This window comes from Erythranthe guttata, chromosome 8 (assembly GCF_056151865.1).
Source record: "Erythranthe guttata isolate IM_541 chromosome 8, IM_541, whole genome shotgun sequence".
In the NCBI taxonomy this organism is placed as follows: domain Eukaryota; kingdom Viridiplantae; phylum Streptophyta; class Magnoliopsida; order Lamiales; family Phrymaceae; genus Erythranthe; species Erythranthe guttata.
The window spans coordinates 22,833,503-22,841,400 of record NC_142540.1 but is presented as its reverse complement, the minus strand read 5'-3'; the positions used below and the strand labels follow the sequence as shown (position 1 = coordinate 22,841,400).

The 7,898-nt window shown below is 32.3% G+C and overlaps 1 long non-coding RNA gene across 1 annotated transcript; it reads right to left on the bottom strand.

The window, feature by feature from the left end:
- Nucleotides 1-5,266: 5,266 nt before the first annotated feature.
- LOC148768853 (uncharacterized) lies at nucleotides 5,267-7,190 on the bottom strand. The gene is made up of 3 exons (XR_016033277.1): nucleotides 6,863-7,190; nucleotides 6,149-6,569; nucleotides 5,267-5,548 (listed from the first exon to the last, which is right to left on the bottom strand). It is a non-coding gene; the product is annotated as an uncharacterized LOC148768853 (long non-coding RNA).
- Between the last annotated feature and the right edge of the window lie 708 nt (nucleotides 7,191-7,898).

The window sequence follows — 7,898 nt, the reverse complement described above, 5'->3', positions numbered from 1 at the left end:
AAAACACATGCAAGGCACTATTAAGCCAAATACGTAATTTAAACATTTTTCCCCAAATTTTCGAAAAAACATAAAACTTCAAGAACAAGGTTATCTTTTCAAAATACTAACATGCAATCATCATCTAAGCCATATAATCACATAATATGAAAGAATCAACAAATAAATCACATAAAAACCGAAAATACTAGTGGTGTTGCATGTTTGAGCAAGAATTCAAGAATTCTCACCTCTACTCTTTAGAGGAAGGATTTGTTAGCTCTTTTCTCTGTAATACAAGAAGAGATCAAGAGTAAGATTATACATAAGAAAAGAAGAAGAAGAATAAGAAGAACTTGGATGAAGAAGAGCTTAGCTCTTTCGAAAAAAGAAGAATAAAAGAAGAGGAAGAATGACTTACTCAGCCTTCGCCGAAAATTCTCCTCCTATTGAAATAGAAAGAGACCTTAAACTTATAGATAGTGAGATTAGAGCTTGAGAGTGTATTTTGATCTTGGACATTGGAGGCATTTATAGAGTTTTTGGAGAGTTCAAAGCCAATGGAGAAGAAAGAGAAATACATCTTTTTGTGGGGGTGATTTTGCAATTTTTTGAAAGAGGTGTGGTGGTGGTTCTTGGGTGGTTCAAGCTTGAGAAGGTGGTGGCTATGGTAGTGTTTTTGTGGATGCCGAAAAATGAAGGGGGTAGGAAGAAGAAGAGTGACCTTTGGTCTTGCTTAAAGTTGAGTGTGGGAGTGAAAAAACATGATACTAATGCATGTATTTTCCTAAGTACAATCACACTAATGCATGTATTTTCCTAATTGACATGCAATTTTTAAATCATGTGTGTGTATGTATTGATGTCCGAAAATTTGAACAAAATGATGGGAGGATTTACTAATTTTTCTCCACTAATTAAAAATCCTAAAATGCATGGGAAAATTTTCTAAAATTTTGTGCATGCATAAATATGATAAAATGCTTACTTAAATTAATATGCAAGAATAAAATCCTAGTTCATGAAAAATAATTTATTTCGACATAATATTTCAAAATATTTCCTAAGCACATAATTCACATAATCTCACATAATTCACATAATCATATATCTCATATAATCACATAATTCACATAATCACACATAATTCACATAATCATATATTTCATATAATCACATAATTTTCACATAATTACTAATCATGCAAGAATTATTCTAAATCCTAATTAACAAATTTGCACATTGAGGTGGTAAAATAAAATAATAATATTTTACCGAAAATGCGTGGTGTTACAATCTCCCCCCAAAATTTGTACCTTTTCAATTAGTTTTGGATAAAGACTCACAATCTCATCCTCAAGTTCCCACATTGCCTCATCCGAAGAATGGTCTCTCCAAAGGATTTTTTACTAGGCGAATTTCTTTGTTTCGGAGTTTCCTAACTTTTCGGTCTAATATTTGAGAGGGTTCTTCGGTAAAGGATAGGTTCGGGAATAAATCAATTGGTTATTATTTTTTTATACTTATTAAGTAGTATTATTACTTATTAGTATATTAACTAAAGTAAAAGTGAAATAAATTTGTAAAACAAAAATTATTAAAGATTCAACATATAAATATATTGTTTAGAATAATACACATTTTTATTAATATTCTATATTAATTAAATATCATGTAGAAACTATTTAATAAAAAATAATTAAATATGATAATTGTGTAAAGTATAAACAATGTTGTTGGAGTGCAGTGTTAAAAGTGGAGTGTTAAAACAATGTTCATTGGTTATGTATATGTGGGCTCAATGAAAATGTAATATTTTCTTATAAGAATTTCTTAAGTTAGATGTGATTTATCCACAACTTTATTAGCTTAATAATAATCTAGAGGATAAAATTTGGCAAACTCTCACTAATAGTCTTTCCTCTTATTAGTTACTTTCGTTTAGTCCCTCATGTCTTTATTGTCTAATTATCATCCCCAACCCTACAGTTCATCTTATTATTGTCCCTTGGTGTATACATTTGTTAACTTTAACATAATCTCTTAATGACTAGATAGAATATTCCTTACTAATTGAAAACTATAATAAATAAATCAATAATTTAAAATTTTAAAAATAATATTTACAACCAAACAAAATATACTTTATAAAAATATAACATCAAATATTATATTATATTAATATACAAATAATCATTTACAATTATTTTGTTGATATGACTTGAATTCAGGAACATATCAAATGATTATGATATATTAGCTACATGTATTCTTGAGGGATGATATAGCTAAATGAGACAATATAGACATGAGGGACTCAAGTGAAACTAAATAATAAAATTTGGCCATAAATTTTTTTTTCATTGTAGTGACTAGTGAGTCACTACCTAAAATATAATCATATGGGAGGATTACTACTAGGGATGGCAATTTGACCAGATTCGATGGAGTCCCGCCCCAAAAATAGTGGGTATTATCTGCCCCGTAAAATATGGGGCGGGAATGAAAATTTATACTAAACTTTAATCGGACACGGGGAGGGGATGGGTTTGTATGTAATCGTCCCAAGACACACCTCATACCCGCCCCGCACTATATTACTTATATATATTCATTATTTATTATACTAAATTTAGGGGTCTTATGATATAGGTCTCTGATGACGAAACTAATTAGAACTAAATGGCAATTCTAGAGTTCATTGCATTTACTATCCTTGTGAAATTAGAACCTGCATGATTCCCCCCTGTCATAAAAAAATTAGCAAATACCTCCCTATGCTTATTAGTCAAAGGAGAAAACCCCCTTGGAATTGATCGTGCGGCTCACTCGCCGCGTTTGCGATTTTTTCTTCCCTCTTTCTTATGAAAGGAAAAAACTACCCCGTGGTTATTTGTAATAAAAAAATCCAGCCCTTAAACATATAATTTTTAAAGGTAAGGAACTAAATTGAATTTTTAAAACAAATGCAGGGGTTAAATAGCAATTTTCCAGAACTTAATTAAAATCCTAAACCTATCCCGTAATTTCTTTCCTCGTCTTCTCTTCTTCCTCTCCAAAGTTTCTGGACCTGAAGAATTGCAAGGATTAGCCTAGGAAGGTCGAGGAGAGACGACTGTGTTTGCTGGGAAGGTGATTTTTTTTCCTTTTTATATATTTATTTTAATAATATATTTTGTGTGTTTTATTTGTTTAAAATAGAACTAAAAATTAAGATTTTATTAGATTTAATGAAAAAATTTCCAACGTGTAATATAAAAAACTTACTCAGGGTATTTTGGTCTTTTCACAACTGGTCAATGGAAATAAAGTAAATGGGTCGAATGTGCATTCTAAGCATAGGGGGGGGGGGGGGGGGGGATTTGTTAATTTTTTTATAACAGGGAGGAATCGTGCAATTGCGAATTTTACAAGAATAGTAAATGCAATTGACTCGGCAAGTCTAACTAAACTTTTGTTTCACATCTTTTATTAAATTTATTTAAAAAATGCACCTCCTCACATAAATTCGAATTTGTATTAAGTAAAATTTGAATTGCATTTATCTTTTTTACTATGCATTTAATATCTTCATTTTTTCATCTAATTTGTTTTTTCGTTTTTTTGTTGCTGGGATGCTTTCCCTTGTGTTGTTGCTTCCTAAAGTCTTCCACATAAACAAAGAATGCACTCGGATCCCTCTTTGTCTTGTTTGGCTACAATGCATATGGATGCTATGAAGCTACTTTGTCTACATCGCATGCATAATCGATAACGATATTCATATGAATTACATCTTGTTGGTATAATTATATAACAATCTGCGTAAACGAAAACTACTTACTTGTTTATCGAAAAGAGGAATTGTGAAAACCACAAAGAACGATCGAGGCTTGCCAAAGCAATTCCCTTAAGACAATATTTCCGGGCTGTCAACGGTGCACAGTCTCTTCCCGGTAGTCTCCCAAGGTACAACGATCGGTTGTCGAATATTTGCACGAATATTCGACCCACGGCGAAACTTGAACAACGAACGGAACTTTGACGAAGAGAAAGAAAAATATGAAAAACTATCTCTCAATTGCCGATGAAATTCAGTACAGAATTGGCCAGATTCTGCCTTTATTTATAGGTTGTAGAGATCCATTCATGGAGGGTTGCAATGATTGAAGAAGAAGCAGAAGGTTGTGTCTGTTCTTTTTACGAGTTCAAAAACGTAGGAAAATTAATTGGTCATGGACCAATTAATTAAATATTTGGTTTGGGCCAAATATTTTATTATTTAGATTTTGGGTCAATTAATTTGACTAATTACTAAATGTCCCCAAAAGTAATATTTGTGGACATCTAAACTCAAACTAGTCTTATCACTCGATCACACCGAGCGCACATCTTTTAAACTTTAACCATTTAATCAAGACAATTTTCATTCACTTTACTTCATGATTTTGATCAAGTAAATAAATGAAATTAATCTTTACATAATTAAATTAATATAACTCAATATTAATTATTGGAAATCATGAAAATTCCAACACATCTTTCCTCCCATGTTAACTCCAACGATTACATGAGTACCATATAATTTATTGATAATAGATTAAGGTATCGATAACATCAAACTAAATGATGAAGACTCAAAATATCTGCAAACTACTATTTGAACTCATTTGTCTTAGAAATTACTGAGAAAAGGTATCATGCATGAAAAGAAAATATTGATTATTCCCAAAATTATTTGTGCATGTAATCTATTTAATTATATCAAGAAAATTATGATGGGATGTAGATCGAACTTGTTATTTCATTTTATCAGATAAGAGCTATTTCTGATTTTCTCCAACTAAATGCGATACAAACCTGGCCTAACCAACCATCGAAAGCTAGCATTTTCTTAGTGGTAGACGAATCGACGATAAAATATTTCATGTGGTGAGGATCATACTATCTCAACTACATAATCAGGATGACTAATTGGATAACAGAAGATCCCAAAAATGCGGATTTCTAGTATTTGCCATTTTTTTTTTTTCATGTTTTATCAAATGGCTCACCAAAAACATATATAATCAAGACAAGACAATCCTTGTGGGCACCGGGTCCGGGTCCGCTACCTTAACGGGCCGTTGAGTTACCATGATTTACATCCTCCATCAATCCTTGTCGGGCCAAGGGATGGGGGCCCCTAGGGCGAGGGATTCGCCTTTTTTTGGTGCAAGACAAGACAATCCAAATAATTTACCTTCAAAATCTCATTCAACACCTTTCACAATAGCTTAAAAATAACTTTGGACTACCCAACTACACATAAAAAGACAAAAGAGATTTTTTATTAGAATACAAATTAAAAAACCTCGATCAGATTTACAGGTATAACAAATCCATATTGTGGAAAGGACATTAAGAATTATTCTGAAACACATTAAAAGAAACAAAACAAATTAAGTCCAAAGGATATATGGTATTTCCACCAAATATAATTCTCAACGCACCACCATTCTCAGTGCACCATTGTTAACGAATTTAAAATACTCGATCACCATCAGTTCTACATCGAACTTCTGTTCCCTCTTAATTTCTCCATTTGGTTCTTGAATTCCAGGAAAAATGAGCATTCAAAATATTAGCACCTAGATGAAAACTTCAAACCAAAACCGAATCTTGCCACTCTATAAAACCATAAAAGTAGCCGAACTGATCGACCACCATCTCAAAAATGCAATGATTGTGTTTCCTAATGAACTCATCACAAAAATGCCATGATTGTGTTTTCTAGAAATAAACGCATATATTAGAGTGGAAGCCTGATTCTTCAGGTGTTTAGAGAAAATGCGAGGTGAAAAGCAGAGAAGAAAGAAAAAAGAAAACGTAAGTGAGAAGAAGAAGAAGAAAACAACTAAATCAAAAGGCAAAAAGAAGAAATCCTTGTAGAGAAATATCAATTTATTTCTTACATTTTTTTAGAAATCAAATGCAATAGTACTATTGCTTACTCAAATTCTCAAAACATTCACCTATGAGGTATCAAAATCTAAATAAAAATCACTGCCGGTGTAAATAGTTTGTAAGAAAAAAAAAATCAGAATTACTCTCAATGTCCACTAATTAAAACAACCAAAAATTCAACCCCAAATTCAAATAAAGGGATAAAATACGAAAATAGAAGTAGAGATTTCAAAGAGGAACTCACCCTGAGTCATGAGATATCAGGGAACACCAAAGACGACTCCGACAATGGCCATGCCGGCCAGGAAATTCCACCGCCTCCGGTTGCCCCACCCAATCCATTGGGTGTATCCGTTTCAAGAAAGTAATTGGAATTATTATTTTTTCGAATGAGGCATCAAGAAAATATAGTTATCTCATGAACTATTGAATTAAAAGAAGCTTTCTTGAAGAGATGGTGCTATATTGTAATTGCATCTGTGGATCATAAAAGGCAAATATTAGAAAATATTAAGTTCTACAAACAAAATACATAGTATGGAAAAAAGAATTGAAATAAGTGTTCTCTAAGAAATGATGCCTTATGAGGAAAGAAAAAGTGGTAATGTAAAAGCATACCTTGTTTTAAAAAATCAAGGCTGCTAAAAGTACACACACCAAAACACCTGATGAAAAAAAAAAGAATTAATACTTCAGATTTATGAAGAAGAAAAACTCAGAACATAATTAGAAAGAAACATGAGAGAGAAAAATGGACCCTCTCATCGTCAAAAAATCGTCGACTACAACAAATTGATGTATAATCAAATTTCATATAAAAAAAACTATACTAAAAGCCAACACCCAAGAGATAAATCCACATGGTCTTAAAACAACATCACCACAACATATTGAACCAAATCGGGTAGGAAAAACTCAAATATCATGAAATTCTTAAATAAAATCATAACCTACAAACCTTGTGCTCATTTTTTTTTAATATTAGTGAGATGGAAACAAAAGCTTCGGCAAATGGAGAAGAAAGAGGAGCAAACCAAACCAAACCAAACCAATAAAAGACAGTTATTGAATAAATAAAACTTGTCGATGGAGAAGAAACGACATAATATATATTATTGCGGAATTTCCGTCGGTTTTGAAATAGCAGATCGTGTTCAAAGATCATGATAACGTGGGAGAATAATTTTGGTTTTCCGTTTTTGTTTAGTGTATATTTTATTTTATCGTGTTGATTAAAAACTGAACAAAAACCAACAAAAAAACGACCAAGAAAAGACAGAAAAGCCCTTAGGGTTATAATTTTTTCTCAAAAATGGGATTAGGGTTTCGGGAAAACCTTTCTTTTATATATAAAGATTACGAAAAAATAATTTTTCGTTTTTGTCAAATAATATAGCATATTTTAAAAATATCATGTTGTACTATGGTATACTATGGTATGTTATGCTATGGTATACTATGGTATGTTATGCTATGGTATACTATGGTATTGTTGAATTTGAATGCCTATCAAAGTCGACTCTTCAGTTGAGACGGACTACGTGTTACGACATTAGGAGTGACAACAATATTCTTGAGTTATCACAGTAATTAACCTACTAAAAGCAGAATAAAAACACAAGAATTTAATGTGGTTCGGATACAAACGTACCCTACATCCACGAGGACTTGCAAAACTAGTTCAGATTTATGTGTACATTAATAGGACTTAATAAAACACTAAAGACTCCCTCTTTATGTGATACGCCGTTCTTGCACACGACTCGAACTTGTTGATAATCAAAGCAATTCCTCCTCCGCACTCTTGGACTTCCTCCAATGTTGAACTTCCTTCAAACGGCGGATCGACCTCTCCCGAGATCTTTTAAGCACTTCTCCCGAAACGCCGATCTTCTTTATGGCCTGGTAGAAGAAACCTGTTATGTTGCCACACCTGTCGTGCAGACAGGGCTGCAGCACGGGCTGCACCCTTCAAAGCCTTTATGCTGGGATTT